A 17,547-nucleotide genomic window follows, 5' to 3' on the forward strand; every position below is an offset into this window, starting at 1 on the left:
TCCTTTATAAGACTTGCCTTGGCCATGGTGTCTCTTCACAGCAAGACTTCTGAATTCTTTGCTATTTCAAACATTTTAAACATTTGGGTTCCAATTATTGAAAACCTGAGAACATTTAGATAAGTTGTATTGCTTTGCTTCTCATATTTCTTTTGTTTCTAAGTTTCAATTTGGGCAACTGTTGAGATGAATAGCATTTCCAGTTTTACTCTCAGTGTCTTATTGTTGAGCAACCTTCTCTTAAAGATTCAATCCCAAGGGCCACTCAGAAAGGAGAAAACAAATTACCACATTATGGCTAAAGCAAGCCAGACATAGAAACACAATTACAGCCAAGTACTACCAACAGCTGTAGAAAAGAAAATTGCAAAGTAATAATGTAGAAAAAAGCACCTACTGGTTAACATTTAATGTAGGAACAATAATAGATGAATAAATAAAAAAGTAGGGGAGGGAAAGGAGGAGAAAGGATCAGCAATAAATGAAAGAAAATAAAAAGGATGGAAGAAGTGATGGAGAGGAAGAGAACGAGCAATAACCAGGAGATGATGATGGCTTCTGTGCCTTCTGCAGAGGGTCTGAGACAGGAGCCTGGGCTGTGTCCTGCCTGCCCTCAGAAGCTTTCTTTCTGTTGTTTTTAAAGCTGAGCTGCCCCTCGCATAGTCCCTCAGGCCATCCTTATCTTCACAGCAGAGTTGCCCCATCTTTTCTACCCAGGGCTCATGCAGGTCTCTGTGCTCATAGACCTACACTATGTGAGACTGGAATAGTAAATACTCAGGGCTGTTCCTTCAAGGGAAAGAATGCAATGCCTGTTATCTCCCCAGAAGGCTAGCAAACAGTGGATGAGGTCTGCTGCCAAAGATAACAGAGAAGTCACCATGTCATTAACCATATCTACTGCCAGCCTTTTGAGCAGGGGAACTGGTATTCTATTTTCTCCCCTGAGGACTTGCCTCTGTGTGTTTAACAGTCCTTGTTCCTAGTGTGCTGTGGGTGTGAGGACAGTTATGCCCTAAACACTTTGCTTCTCAGAGAGATTTATGCATGCTTTCCTGTGCATGAGGTATGGAGTCAGTCATCATGAGAGCAGTGTTCACCAATTGTGCTGTGCTCAAATATGCCTGGAAGAAACCATTCAGCATCAAGTTTGAACCATCACAGGCTACCTAGTCTTACTGAGCCCAACTGCTTCCTCTAACCCATCCCCACCCCCACAGATCGTTTCTCTGCTGTCTCCAAAGGTCCAAGAGATGCCCTGAACTTCAGCTTTCTAATATTTGTTTTTAAGGCTCTATTTTTTTTTGAATCCCATTTAGCCCTTATTTTGACTTATGTTTGGTTGAAAGGATTCCTTTCATAATAAGCAAATCAGTTATTTTTATAATGCAATGAGCTTCAGAATTATTGCAATATAGGCCCAGCTGCAATTATTCTTCAAGCAAATTCCTTCCACATGTTCTTACTTTAAGCTCATGTAAATAGGCAGATATCTAGATATCTGTATTCTGACGTCGTAGCCAGCTTGTATCTAGACATTACCAGAGTGTTGGAGATGTGGACAGTGACGATGGCTTGGTTTTTCTCCCCCACCCCCTCAAATGAAGCTTTACAAATATGGCAAATTGGCAAGAAGTCTTAGCATGGAAGACACACTGTATATGTATTTCTATACTTACTCCAGTTTTTTACATGTCTCTAGCCCTGTTCTGTGGCTCAGAACATGACATCTTTTGTATTTGGCCATTATTTAAGGCAGAGTGACAGAGGATAAATGTTGTCTGTTTCTGCTATAACATAAAGGGTATCACCCACAAATGGCTTTATCCAGTTGTCTAGGGAGCACTATTGGTAAGTTCTGAGTTGTTTACTAACTTATGTAATGTATCCACCCAATTTTTTGGTTTGTTTAATAACTAACTCTAAGCAACAAGTATTCCACCCTCCTTCTATTCTTATTCTGATTCTTTTATTTTTATTCTAGTTCGCTTATCCCCCTCCTCCTCCTTCTTCTTCTTCTTCTTCTTCTTCTTCTTCTTCTTCTTCTTCTTCTTCTTCTTCTTCTTCTTCGACAGAGTCTCCCTGTGTAGCCCAGGAAGGCCTCAAACTATGATCCAAGTACTATGATCAAAACATATGATGTATGTCCAACAACAATTGTTTCTTTTTAGCATATTAGTCTTTCACAGACTGAGATCACACTGTTTAATTTTGACTTTAAACTGATATCGGTTTTTAATATTTAATCTATTGATGTAATGATGATATTTCTCACTGTCATTAGTTTTGATCCAGACATCCGATTCACCTTCTCAGTCCCTTATTATTTAGTGTGTAGTGATGTTATAGCAGGCTGAAAAAAGAGAGTCATTGGTCTCATTAGCCTAATGGTTCTTGCTCTTTGAATTTTTCTGAAGCTGTGTTATTAAGCTATGGTTGCTACAGCCTGCTAGGCTTAAAGGAAGATGTATTTTCCAGAAACTGTGAGACCCATTGCTGGCATTTTTACAATGCACTGGAAGATCCTGTAGACCTATGAACACAGGAGGTGAGGGTATAGATCAGCCAAAAGGTTAAAATTTTAAATTGGGAGCAAAAAATAGAGAATGGATGTTTGAGCAGAGGCTGAACCTGCCTGAGCAGATCTCATATCTTAAATACCACAGTTCTTGATAATACCCACCAGAACTGAGGCATGCTCTTAGCTCTCTTGTTAGTTTTTCTGCACTTATTGATGCTGTTTACTGGATGTCATGCATATTTAGCATACCATCCTTATTACGAATACTGCTGTTCAACTATGTGAAGATGTTTCAGCATCTCATTGCTTGCCTCTGCTTAGTTTGTAGTGCCAATTAGTTAGACATAGGTGCTAGCTTGGAAAACTGAACCCAGGAAAATTGCTAAGTATTAGTGGTGGCTGCAGTGCATTCATTGGGGAACAGCTGCAATGTGTCTAGAGCTTTCTATTGTCCATTTTTCCCCACATCCTGATAAATTCCCTTGACATGTCACAGTTGATTATTTTCTACACCCACTTATCCTTTCTATGAAAATTTCACTGGTTCACATAATTTCTTTTAAAATCTATGTTTTTGTTTTATATGTATAGATGTTTTGTCTGAGTACCACATGCATGCTGTGCTCATGGTGGCCAGAAGAGGGTATCAGGTCCCCTGAGATTGGATTTATAAGTGGTTGTTAGCTACCATGTAGGTACTGCAAATTGAACCCCAGTCCTCTGAAAGAGAAGCTAGTTCTCTTAACCACTGACCCACCTCTCCAGCCCTATCCACAGAATTTGTCATGACTGTTTGCCTATGATGAATTGTTCCTATATGGTCTTCCTCTCTTATAGCACAGTTATAAACTTGAAACAAATTTTGTTAAGGATTCCATCAATTCTTTCAGTAAATAATCAGTGTAGGTTTTTCTCACTGGTAGAAATAATTTATACTTAAACATTATTGGATATTTTCTGGATACTTTATCAGGCCACATAGAAATTAGCTAGACACTGCTTGTGTAGGACCCCAAATCTAGGGACCCCCACTCTAGTCCAGGGACAGGAAGCACCCACGAACACAAGAATCCTCTCTTGTTGCAAGACGCACGAGGCTTTATTGGCAGAGCTCTGGGTCGACACGTACCTCACACAGGAGGCAGGGGAGTCGACGCTGAGGCTTGGGAGCTAGGGGTTTTAAAGAAGCAAAGGGTTAGGAATACAAAGAATTTTGACAAAGGCATGGGATTGATTCATTAACAGAAAGATTACATGTCAGCAAAAGGGGTATCAGAGCTTTGTTCCGGTGGGCTTGGGGCTTATCTTTGTACCCGGTGCCAAGGGGTAATAGACAGAAGGGAGGTTCCGGCCAGATGGTGTGGACTTAGATAAGATGACCCTGCCTGTCTTCGGATTGAGGGGAGATTCCGGCCAGATGGTGTTAGCTTAGATAATGTAGCCCCATTTGTCCTTGAATACCTTTTCATCTTTATGGCCAAGATGTTCTTAGGAATGCCTTAACAACAGCCCTGCCCTGGCATGCCTGGGGGCTGTTCTGCTTTGTTCTCAGTCCCAGATCAGGGCTGTGGGCTCCTAAACAAGTTACAATATTTCATCTTCCTTCACTTGGAAGTCTTATGGATAGACACCAGTTGTCATTATCATTTGATTCAACAAGAAGATTATTCTCGTTAAACAAAAAGTATGATCTCATCTATAATGTGACATGCATTTCCGTAAGTCAGCTTTTGCTTTATATACTTCCCAAGTGTCCTTCTGGTGCTATCTATCTATTTTGTAACTATCTATATCTATATCTACATCTATATAGATAGTTAGATAGTAGATAGATATTATGCAAAAGTTTGTGTGTGTGTGTGTATATATGCGTGTGTGTGCATTTATGCAAAGAGCTGCAGTTTGTTCTTAATGTTGCAGTAGAGTTTCTTTTAAAATAATGTTATTCTTTTCATCAGGGTGATAGTGCACACGACTTTAATCCCAGCACTGGGGAGACAGAGGCAGGCAGGTCTACACTGGTCAAGACCAGCCTGGTCTTGAAAGAAAGATGAAATTTCAAAACCTGTAAGACATATAAAGTACTCAGAAATTGCTGGTTGTTTGTGAGCCTAGAGGTTGCCTGGGGCTGAGAAAAAGGAAAAACAAACCTGGATATGCCCCGTAGTTAAAACATTCCTGGGAACAGCTTGACCATAAGATAAAGAGGAATGTGAAGACATAACGGGGCTATCTAAACTGAGTCAACAACTCACAGAACTCTGACGCCCTGCACGTACATGTAATTTTTCTGCTGATGTTTGAATAAGCCAGTAGTGTGTCGCTATGCTGAATTCCACACCCCTAAGCCCCTTACCTTATAAAAACCCCAAGCTTTTGAGCCTTGTGGTCGACATCCATTATCTCCTGTGTGGGATGCATGTTGGTCCAGAGCTCTGTAATTAAATAACCTCATGTAATTACAAGATGGTCCTTCGTGATTTTTTGGGTGCACGCTGAATCCGGAATTGAGTGGGGGTTTCCGCATTAGGTTCTAACAGTCTGCAGAGCTAGTTCCAGGACAGCTAAGGTTAAACAGAGAAACTGTCTAGGGAATAAAAGGACATAAAGACAGAAAATATTATTCTCATGTTCTACTGGGTTATCACACCTGCTCATCAGATTTTTTTGGTTTCCCGATAATCACTGCTGTGTTTTGTTTCTTCCTGCCTGTGTTGAATTGGGGAACTTTAATTCTTCTTCCATTTTATTCTGTTATAAATCTTTAAACTTAGATTTTTTTAAAAATAGGGGTTGTAGTGGTCTGAATGGGAAATGTGTCCCACAGTCTTGAGCATCTGAACATGTGATCTGCAGTTGAGGATGCTGTGTGGGGAAGTGTAGGAAGTCCAGCCCTGCTAGGGGAACTATGTCACTGGGGGGTGAAAAAGCCTCTCTTCTTCTAGTCTCTTCTCTGTTTTTTCATGCTTACAGTTAAGATGTGAGCATTCAGCTTCCTGTTCTGGCTGCCTCCTTGCCTGCTGAAAAGCCTCAATGCCATGAAGGATCCTTACTCATCTGGAACCTCAAGCCAAAACAAACTTCTCCTTCTTTAAGTTGCTTTGTGCATGGTGCTTTCTCACCATAATAGGAAAGAAACTAATATGGTGGTTAGACTCACATTCATTCTAATTTGGCGAATAGTATCTCACTGTGTAGCCCTGGCTTACCTGATACTATGGACTTCGTTTTTGGGTTGGCCTTAAACTCTTGGCAATCCTCCTGCTTCAATTTCCGGAAAGCTGGAATTACAGGTGTGAGCCACCACCCCTGGCTTTCTGATATATTCACATTATTAACAGATGCATTTAATGTATACCCTTCTAGCAGCATCGGACATAACGTATGCCCTTTAAATCATTCTTTAATATGAGATAAGCCAAGCAGGATGTGAATCCCCTCATCCTTAGCACCTGGGAACTATACAGAGATAGTGAGATAATTATTGTCTGTTGTTCATACTATATGCCAGTCATTAACTTCAACCACAGATTTTGCTAGTATTTAAAAAGCATTAGTGAAAAAAATCTTACATTCATCCTGTTTTATATGGTCATTTTTAACTTGCTTAATTTGTCTCAATTCTTTCAGAAAAGAATGTGTAGACAAACCCTTCGAAATACTCTTTCTTGCTTCCTTTATCTACTTAATCTTTAGTTGTAGTTACTCTTAACCAGACATGATCCAAATTAGAATTCCTCTGCCTATGCTTGGGGCTAAATCTGATGCCCATCAGTGTGGCTGCCCTGAGAAATTTCAACAGAAACCATTCGCTGACCACTGGCCATCACCACTGTGCTTCTGAGCATCTCCGGCAGCAGGAGTTGGTTTCACTGGTTCCTCCTCCTGCTCTGAGCAGCAGGGGCTGCCAGCTATAGAGAACATGGCATCCACTGGTCATGTCTCCATCAGATAAGCTCAGCAGTGTCATGGGTAGCTACATAGTAGATGCAGGCACTGCAGTGATGTAGCAAGACAGAATGAGGCCTTTCAAAGATGTCCTAAGCACTTGAGAATGTGTGAAGAAACGGGGGCTTATGTGAAGCACTCTAGTGAGTTCAAGTGGCATGGTCTGAACCCAGAGCATCACTATTGATGGAGAAAGGCGCCATTTGTACTCTACTAGTTCCTTCTTTGCTGGGGCAGCTTATGGTCATTTCAGTGTCATAAGACAACACAAGGGGATTAATGTACAATCTGAAAATCAGAACTCTGAAATGGAGCCAATGGCTCCCCACCCCACCGCCCACCCCCAGATCTGGGTCTCTTTTCGACACTGTAGAGGAGAATTGGTTTCTTTGCTTTTTCTAGTTTCTAGAAGCTTCCTACATCCTTTGACATATGACATTGTTTTGTTCCCTGGAATACTATGATATATCATCCATGCTCCCAACACATTTTAGATTAGTATATTATAGAGGGAGGAGTTCCCCCAATGCTCTTTAATTCTTCTATCTCTCTTTTTCTTTTCAAAAAGTGAACGGAAAGTGTGTTTGATCTAGCTAGGATTTTACTCAGATGTTCACAGAAGCCTAAGATAGCCCCTTAAGCAAGTCCCTTAACTTGTGGAATAGTTTGAATGTAATTGGCTCCCATAGACCAATAGGGAATGATGCTATTAGGAGATGTGGTCTTGTTGGAGGGAGTATGCCATTGTGGAAGGGAGCCTTGAGGTCTCATACATGCTCAAGTTAGACCCAGTGGCATAGTCTCCTTTTGTTGCCTGTGGATCAAGATGCTACTCTCTGTTGCTCCAACACCATGTTTGCCTAGATACTGCCATGCTTCCCACCATAATGATAATAGACTAAACCTCTGAAACAATAAGCCAGCCACAATTAAATGTTTTCCTTTCTGAGAGTTTCCTTGGTCATGGTGTCTCTTCACAGCAATAAAACCCTAACTAAGACAGAAGGTCAACATTTTGTTGTTGTTATTACACAAAAAGGAATCTAGAAGTGAAATCTCAGGATATAAAAATATCTGCTCAGCTAGTGAACACATTCCAGAAAGCAGAAGGGAGCTAAGGCTGACAAGGCCAAAACCTCCTTGAGGTTTTAAAACACTTATATCTCACTAGCTATATACAGCTGAAATATTACTAAAATATTACTGTCTTACCCAGCAGAGTCCCCAGGTTCCTGATATTAAGCAATGAAGATGATTGGATAGATGGTTGTAAGACATTTGGTTTTCTGCATTTTTCATACTATTATTAAAAATATGAATATAATATCCCATAAAATCTTTTAAGTGGTGAACAATTCAAAGATCTAGAAAACTTGGCCCCTCCCATTACAGACACATATACTGTAATATAAGAGTTCATGGGAGGGGCCTGGGATAACTCAGTTGGTAAAGTACTTACTGTGTTCTAGCCCAGACCCCACAAATGACCACACCATACCAACCAGCCAGCCTACAGCCTAGCCTATGTGAGGAGCTCCAGGACACCCCGGCAAAAAAAAAAAAAAAAAAAAAAAAAAAAAAAAAAGAAAAGAAAAGAAAAGAAAAGAAAAGAAAAGAAAAGAAAAGAAAAGAAGACAACGCCTGAGGACTGATACCTAAGGTTGTTCTCTGGCCTTCACATGCATGCACACACATGTGTACATGTATCCATGACTACCATGAACACACATGTACACAAACATGCAAGAATGAATAGAGAGCCACAGAGCAAAGATTCAGTCATGGCAGGGTATAGGTGGCAGATTTTCATCTGTTTAGTTGATTACCATGTGCTTAAAATGGAATTAGATCACTTTCCCTCCCTTTCCTCCCTCCAAGCTCACCCAGGGATCCTCCTTCCAATTCCCAGGCCTCTTCCAAAATTGATTCTCTCTCTCTTTCTCTCTCTCTCTCTCTCTCTCTCTCTCTCTCTCTCTCTCTCTCTCTGTATGTGTGTATGTGTGTGTATGCAGAAATAAATAAATACTACTTGCTGAGTCTGGTTTTGTTGCTTGTGTACGTATGCTGACCACTTTGTACTGGACAACCATTAAGAGGGCAGAGGATAAATTCCTCTCTCCCAGCTACCAAACATCCTCAAAGAAGCTTCTCTTTATGGCAAATGGAAACAATCACAGAACATCATGTGTTTAAGGCATGTGAATTGGCTCACATGAAATTAATAAATGGGGAAATGATACAATGTGATAATATCAACACAGTTTGAGTCCTATGCATGGGATGTCCCCAGTGCATCTCCCCCAAGTAATCAGTGACAACCTTTCTCCACAATTACAGAAAAGGTTTCACCAATACACGAGCTCATAAGAAAACCTTAAAGTGGTGCCTTCCTTTAGTGTTCGTGTATTCAAGAGTTGCTATGAGTCTCTTGATGGTTTTATGATTACTAAGGTGTGCTGACAGATAAGGTAGCTGCCAGGAAACAAGGAAAGGTCAGAGAGAAGGAGGGGTGGGGGGAAGAAGAGTCCCTCTTGATTTCAAAAAAAGGTGATAGTCCATTACTCAAGCTTTTAATTTTTATAAAGCTGGTCTGTTAAAATACACACCACACACACACACACACACACACACACACACACACACACACCTTAAAAATGTGGAGACAAGCCCCTGCCTTCAAAGCCATCTCAGAGTAAGACTGGGCAGGGGACATGCTCTTTTTTTTAATTTATTTAAGACATGCTTTTAAAATAGCTGCCTTGCTTTTGCTTGCTGCTTCTATTTGAGAACACGCTAAGCACTGTGTTCTGTCTTTCAGCCTGTGTATGCCATCTGCCATGTTGTTTATAGCATGTATTTTTGTAGAAAGCATTTTGTCAGACCCATGAGGTTTTATAAAGAAATTACAGTGAGAAAGCAAGAATAATCTCAAGGAAAACTAGACCTGGTGTAACATTCCCCTTTCACATCTTAACACCAGTTTCAGCCAAGGTTGGCTTTCTAGCCTGCTTCACTCCCTGCCTCCTTCCATGGCTTCATTTTATTTAATGTCTAGACTCAAATCTTTATAGAGGCAAAGCCTTAAGCATGTCTCTTTATAGTCTCTTTCTCAAGAAGCTGCTAGACAATGCATTGCCTACATGAGAGGGAAGGAAAGGCTTGGGACTCTCCAACTCAACACAGAGGGCCATGGGGGAAAACTCAGGATGATGCAGAACAAAGTCAAAGGCAGATGGCCATATGGCCTCCTATAGTGCACCTTGTCCATCTGCTCCAGGCACAGAGATAGCTGCCAGGAGGTGGATGGAGGTTAGAGCTAAGAACTGAGGGATCACAGCAGTTCCCCCTCATGTATAGGATACATTTCAGGACACTGTAATGCTTTAAAATTTAGGGCAGCACTAACCTCTTTATATACTATGCGTTTTCTATCCAAACAGGCCTATAACATAAATTATTTTATAAACTAGACATAGTGAGGGTAAGTAAGATGCTAATAATAGCATAGAGCAATCACCATTGACTGGAGGAGCAGTTAGGGAACAGCTGCTTCCCTATCCTGAACTATCTTTAGACTACTTGCCATCTCCCTGTGAAGCTGGGAGATGAGACAGTGTTGGCAAGCCCATCTTGAGTGCCAATGATGGAGGTTAGTAAGGAGCCAGGTAATTAAAGGTGATATGTGCAGCTGAGGGAAGATGTGACATAATTTATGCAGGGCTAGATCATATGCCCTTGCTCCTAAGGACATTTTATACATAATCACTGCAAAATGGCTTCTTTCCAGAATGAGTTATATAACCCATTAACATATAATGGGTTATATATAAAGAACTATATACCACTTGCATTTATTGCTTACTTATGGTTCCACAGACATTTAGTAGCAGCCATATCTAAACCTTTATCTTCCCCTTACAGTCTTTATTCCCTTCATTCCACATACCCCAGGCACCTTATTAGAACTGCCTACAGGAACAGTTCTTGAGCCCATCATCCACAGCAACACTATAGAGAAGAACAACATTTGACCAGTAATCAGGCTCTGCATCCTAAAGTATTATGGTTCACTTTAGGCTAGAGGAGATGCTGTGGTTGCCTTCTGGTCAGCCTGGGCAATAGGATCAGCAAACAAGAGACCTGTCACCATATCAGTACTGTAAAGGTACAAGCACAATCGTCAGACACAGGAAGGCACCTGACGTAGTCAACTTGTTAAGTATTAGGGGGTGCTTCTTGCCCATCTTCCAACTCGGCTTATTGCAGTCACTACTGTTTGGGGATTGCCTGGAAAACATAAAACATTGCTGAATGGTATTCCACATCGCTTCCTTCAGAAGACTCATTTTCCATTGAGCATTTATCTCTGCCATGGCCTTGCTCCCTGCATATCCTAGTTGCCAGTACAGCCATACAGCAGCCTCTTCTGCTCCTGGCCATTGTATCTACAGAATGCTGGCTAACCCACTGGCCTTACCATTCCCTCATACTCCTATGCTGAGTAAAGGTTTATGGCCGGTCACATGAAACACTGTCACAGACTCCTGTTTGTTTTCCTAGATGTCAAAAGACTTCGCACCTGGGGTGGCCCCACAATGAACATCCATCCTTTTTGTCTGAGGTATTTGCTTAGCCTCACCATCTACCATGGTTTGGTAGCTTGGGACTCTGGATTCTGAAAACAGCCCAAGGCAATCACATTGTGTTGTTATAATGAGGATACTGTGTTAACTTCTGATTCTCTGGCAGATGTGCAATCAGCAGCTGTGAGCCTGAGAGCTTCCCATGAATCACCTTCCCAAGGTGAAGACAAATTTTTCTCGACTCTCCAAGACCACGCCAATGGAGAGAAGAGCCTTTTCCAGGTCTGCCACATGGTGGTATCTAACCAAGGACAAGTCAGTTGATCTATCGAGTCCATGATGGTGGCACTACGGTACACATGAGTGAAGTTGCCTCTGTCAGTTCCTTTTAGCCCACAATCATTCTCCAGTTCCATTGACTTGTATAGTGGCCACTCCTGCAGTGTAAGGGGCCGTGCTGTCTGTGTTATTTTATCAGCTCCTTCTAATCGTTAAATAGTCTGAGCAATCTCTTCATGCTCCCTAGGTCGCTGATATCTGGGAGGCTGGCATTGTCCGTGGGTAGTGCTGTGGATGACCTCTGTCACTGGCTCTCAGCCTTTACTTACATTGTAAACTCACTGGCTGTCACTTGGAAGGTTGCCAGCACTCAGAAGATAGCCCCTCCCAGCATGTATTTAGCCACTAGAGACACATATTTTGTGTATGGCCAGGAAGTCTTGGTGATTTTGATTGTGGGGCCACCATAGTCATCTAAGTGTACAGTCAGCCTAGGAAAGAGAGCAAGGCTCCCATGAACTAAAATACAGTCATCTCCAGTCTTAATAAAGGCCAAACACTCTTCATACCTCGGTGGACAACTGAACACAAGGCCTTTGGTCTTCCAGAGTTCCCATAGTGTAGTACCTCAGTCATACCCTTAGCTCAAAGGACAAGGTAACCCAACTTAAGTAGTGGCAGAAAACCCTGGAGAAATAGCTTTCATATTTCTACTGGCCCAGACTTCATTTCCATGTCCTTAAGGAACCTCTAGAACCACAGGGGCGGGAAGAGCAGGGGCTTCAGCTGGTTCCACAACGCTAACAGCTCCTCCGTTAGCTGGTGATTTATCCCCCTTTTCTATCCCAGCTAGAATGAGTTCTACTCATATCTGTGCCCCTGACTTCTGCCTGGAGGCTGACTTAACCTGTGCTCTTCCCCCGTGGAGGCCATCTGAATAGCTCATAGTGCTCTGTCCCCATTTCTGGCCTTCTATATTGCCCAGGGCAACATAGTGTATACAGGTCATCATTGTATACACTGACCTACATAGTATTGCAGCCAAAGACACAAATGTGCTTCCAGAGTAGTAGCAAAACTCAAACCCCTCATTCTGATGGTAAAAATGCCTTGTATCAGGTCCCTGGGACTTCACGTCAAGCATAGCCCCTGCCATCCGTATAAAGACAGTTTACAAAGTCCGTTTATACATAGTCCCTGGCAACTTGTCCACATCAGATCATACCAGAGCAGTTCCAGCTGTTACCAAGCTTATTATCAAGTGTCCTCCCAGATTCTGTGCTCTCAAGACAAGCAAGCATTTCCTTAAAGATCTATGGGTGGAGATGGCGGTCAATTTCTCCAGCCCTCTGTGGTTCACTGCCTGCACCTGCCTTGCAGAGAGGCAGCAATCAGGCAGGGACTGGCTCCTCTGGACTCTGTCCTGCTGTCTAAGCTGCTGCAGTTCTGTGAGATTATAGGGAATGTAGATCATGTGTTTGTGACTGTCATGTGCCTTGGGCCTGACCACACTGACCCAGGGGCTACTCTGTCTTTGGCTTATTTGCCAGTGGAGCTTACAGTAGTAGGTGGGGGTATTTCTTCATACTCCGCCTTACCTTAGATGGTGGTTCCCTATGTAGCTAGAGTTCTAAATCACATTCTCAGGATCCCAGCTTCTCCCCAGAATCCCAGCTTCTCCCCAGCTCTTAGCACATTCACTGGCTTCCCACTGCAGGGCATTTTTATGACCAGGCAGCATATCTTTTCTGCTGCTATCTGATTTTCTTCTTCTTGTTGTTGTTGTTTTGTTGTTCTGTTTCTTGCCAGAGCATCTACCAGAATCCCCCAGAGCCTTTTCCCAGGAAGTGGAAGTCTGTGCACCTCATCCCAGCTTTCTGCTGGGAGTTCAGTAGGCAAGAAAAGCTACCTTAAGATATCAAATGCTGTCTTTGGGAACATCTCCTTCATGCCTCCTTCAACCACTGTTGAAGATGGTTCATTTATTTCTGGGGTCCTACACTACAATTCTATCTATACCAAATGCTGAGGCAGAGGTCAGGGGGTCAAGGAGTTGAGGATCATGAGGATCTGGGAGCTTAAAAAGACGTGTGAATGATGCTGCCAGCAGAGCCACTGGCAGGTGTGAGCATGCGCCATTTAGTAGCATTTGATAGAGACATTTTTAGAGAACCACACAAAAGTGGCATCTTGCCAGAGCTGGTTCCATAATAAGTTACATAATAACTTCGTTTCCTGATTCCTGTGGTTCCCTGGATATGCAGTAGCTGCCACGTGGATCCTCACACCAATCCCCTGCTGTCCCGGCTGGGATGAAATGAGAGGTGAAGTAAATGCTGCAGACATAGTGATTGTGCCTAGTCACTACTGTGGAAAGGTGACTGGCGCATGTGCTTTGCCGTATCTCATAGTCAGCCTGGTAGCCAACATGGCAAAAAGGACTAGTAGTTACGTGGCATGTGCAGTGTGGACACACTGGACCCAGGGCAAGTCATGTGTTGGATATGGCAGAATAGGATGAAGCAGACAGTATGAGATTTCATCTCGTACCCAAAAAAACAATCCAAAATTAGTGACTTACTTATGTCTAGAAATTTCTGTGAACATTTTTACTATTACTATCAGTAATAGTAAAATTGAAGGAACTGCACACCACAATAAAGGTGGGCACAATATATCTGGATAGTTTTGAATATAAGAAAAGTGACACCAACTTTTAGGTAGACACTGAGATAAATAATATGCAAGGACATGAACAGCTAGTTTTAATTTTACTTGCAAAACAAGAACAAAAGCAAAAACAAAACAAAAAACAGCTGAGGGCACTTGTATATCCTCACTATGTAGAATGGATTATGGGTCCCAGGATTGCTCTTGGGATTTAAATAATAAGAAAAATGTTCTGTGTATGTATGTGCAGAGTACATGTGTACATGTGTACATGCGCCCATCTGCACACACATGTATGTACAGACCAGAAGATAATCTTGGGTGTTATTCTTTCTCAGGAACCAACCACCTCATGATTTTGTTGTTGTTGTCTGTTTGTTTGTTTGCTTATGAGATGGGGTTTCTCATTGGTTGACCTAGAGTTTTCTAGTTAGGCTAGGCTAGCTGATAGGCGAATATCAGGCATTCTCCTGTTTCAACCTCACTAGTTCTGGGGTCCAAACTCATCTCTTTATGCTTTGCAAGCATTTTGACTCCAGTTCCCAGGCTTATAGTTAGAATAGGTTTATTTCTGCTAAACACAGAATACAATGTCAGTTTTATGTCAGTGACCTAGATGATCAATCTACCTTCCCAAAACATAGCTGGGACCCCATCTTTGTATTCTTTCCTAGAAGCACAGTGACAGCTCTGTTTGGGGTTCATCCACATTGCTCTTACTGGGAATGCTTATGGAGTCTCTGGCTTTAAATGCTGGTCGAACTCTTCAATCTCCCAGTACCTGGAATCCCATACAGCTCTTACTCCCAAGATATACTTGTTGATTCTTTAGGACTCTTACATAGATGTTCTGTGCATTGGACCAATTATGTGCACTGAGATGTAAGGCTTCTTCACATGGCCAGCTATCAGGAAGAGTTCAAAACCCTTTATGAGGAATAAGCTCCTTATATAAGAGCCGGAAGCACGGGGCCCTCTGGCTTCCATTTGTAGGCTTTGGTGGTCTTGAGTTACCTTTTCCTATAATCTGCCATCTTTATTGGCAACAAGGAAACCCAACTTAAGTTAAAGGCATAACAGTTAGATGTTGTCACTGCAAATGTTGCAAGGGAGGTGGCCATCTTCTTCTGGGACAACTACAGCATGTGACTGAACTTGAACAGGCAAAGAGAAGCGTCTCAATTTACCTTTTTTCCAAACACCATGACCACAGAAACCTTAAGGTCTGAAATGTTAGGAGTGAAAAAATAGTACAGACTTTGGGGCAGGGGAAGAAATATGGTTATTACAGACAGAAACCTTTTCAATTCCTCAGGCATTGCTCCAGGATCAAAGACAACAAAAAGCAGAGCCAATTCAGCTCTCGGGCGGTTCCCAGTCAGACGAATGGATGATTAATACTCAAGAGACAGTAGAGAAGAAAAGACCACTTCTGATAAAATGGAAAACTGTGTAAAGGCTAGAGCAAGAGCTAAAGGCTAAGATCCAATGCCTGGATAGGTGTAGTAGCTCAGTTTCCCACACGTAGGAAAATAAAAGAACTATGTGATTTTCTATAGGAATATGATTGGAAATCTTGTACTCCACTGGATGTGTAAATAAATGTGTGGCTGAGTCTGAGCATCTGGAACATCTGCTCTGAATAACTTGGAAATGAGCCTTTGGCACCTTTCCTAGGGGCATGTACAGTCACAGCTTTAGAGCAGAATCCTGGAGAGAGTTCCAAAATGAGAAGCAGAAAACGTTAGCACACTGGAGGAGTTCTGGCCATGTCCTAGGAAGGACCAATCAATAAATGATGGCACCAATGTCACCATGGCACATACCTGGCAAAGGACAGATGTGCTCAGGTTTGTTAATGACTTTATTCAGGTGTTCTTAAATAGTTAGTCCAGAGATTATTAAAATTTGAGCTGAGTATAAGTAGCCACCTAATATCGTAGTTTTCCTGTAAAAATTGTCCTCAACACTAGTGTGTTGCTTCCTCCTTACTAACATGCCAGTATCAAAGCTACTATAATATATCCTTGCACATTATTGATTGCTTCTTTTTATTTTCTGATACAGGAATCTTGTTTTAAGTGGGCTAATACATCTTAACCTTCCTCTTCCCATAAGTATCATTCGTGACAGCCAAGTAGACAAGATAGACTTTTGAGACAGTGACTGAGTCACCATCACCGCATGCAATGACTGACACTTCCTTTCTAGAGAAAGTCACAAGTTACTGTGACACTGCCTTAAACTTTTTAATATATATTTAGAAATATATTTTATAGAGGGAAGATATTTCAAAACTAAGTAAATTTTATTTTAGTTTCTAAGAAAAGCAGACACCAGACTAGAGGTATAGTTCAGTGATAAGGTGCTTGCCTCACATGTATGAGGCCTTTTCAGTCAGTCCCTGGCAGGAGGTAGGAGGGGCAGGGTACAAGGGGTGACAGAAGTTAATACATTACTTCTGAAGAGATTTTGATGAAAAGGTCTTGGGACTCAAGTGTTGTACAAATAAACTTATATTGTACAAATTGTGTTTAACATGCCTTCCACCGATTAACACTGTTTTTACCACCTCGAAGAGGTATGGGTTATGTGACTCTATAGTATAGCTAATGTTTCACAATGAAAACATATGCTATGATAGAACAACTTTAAAATTGCCTTGTAATGTTCAGTTTAGCCATGGGGAGTTAATAACTTACATAAGTATCATCTCTGCTACATCTATCTTTCAAATGATATTAAGGAATAATTATTCACTTTCATAAATACCTAGGCTTCGCACAAAGATTTATTCCACTGTTCTCTGTGTTGTTTGTTTGTTTGTTTATGTATTGAACCCACAGCCTCTCATGGTAGGTAAGTGCTCTACTACAGAGCAGCAGTACCAATCTTTAGTGTTCCTTTTAAATATGGTGCCACCTGTATGCATTTAGAGTGCCATGTAAAAGATAATGCAATGTAATTCTTTACAGAGCCATAGTCTCTTCTCCATGAGATTCTCTAGACTGTGCGGCAGCTGTAGTTGCCTGTGTTAAACGTGTACAAGATCTAATCAGTCATAATTCCAGAATGAATGTGGGAACCCCCCCCCCACTTTGCTAACTATTGGTAGTTGATGACTAGCTGTGGGGAAGGGGAGTCAATGTTCTCAAAGGAAGTTGCCTTGCTCAGGTGGGTGGCCCTGGACCCACGTACTTATGTTTGGGGATTTAACAGGTGGAACACACAGGTTCTACAATCTTAGTGCAGCATTCACACTGCTGTGAGCTCTGACTGCTGTGGCATCCCAGAGGTCTAGGTGTTCTGGAAGGGTGGAGTGTGAGATCCCGACTTAAAGCGTTTCTCCCTGAAAGGTAAAGCCCCTAAACGTTCCCCCAAGCTTGTTTTCCCTGATCTCTAAAAATAAAGCTCTTTGTCCTCTATAGCCAGCAAAAAGCCTTTTTGTTTCTATACCTTACAACCAGAGATGCGATAAGACCTAGCCAGGCGCTTGCCTGGCTCCCTGTACCAAGGACACGGAGATAAACTCCACAAAGAAGAGCT

This window comes from Mus caroli, chromosome 4, assembly GCF_900094665.2.
Source record: "Mus caroli chromosome 4, CAROLI_EIJ_v1.1, whole genome shotgun sequence".
Classification (NCBI taxonomy): domain Eukaryota; kingdom Metazoa; phylum Chordata; class Mammalia; order Rodentia; family Muridae; genus Mus; species Mus caroli.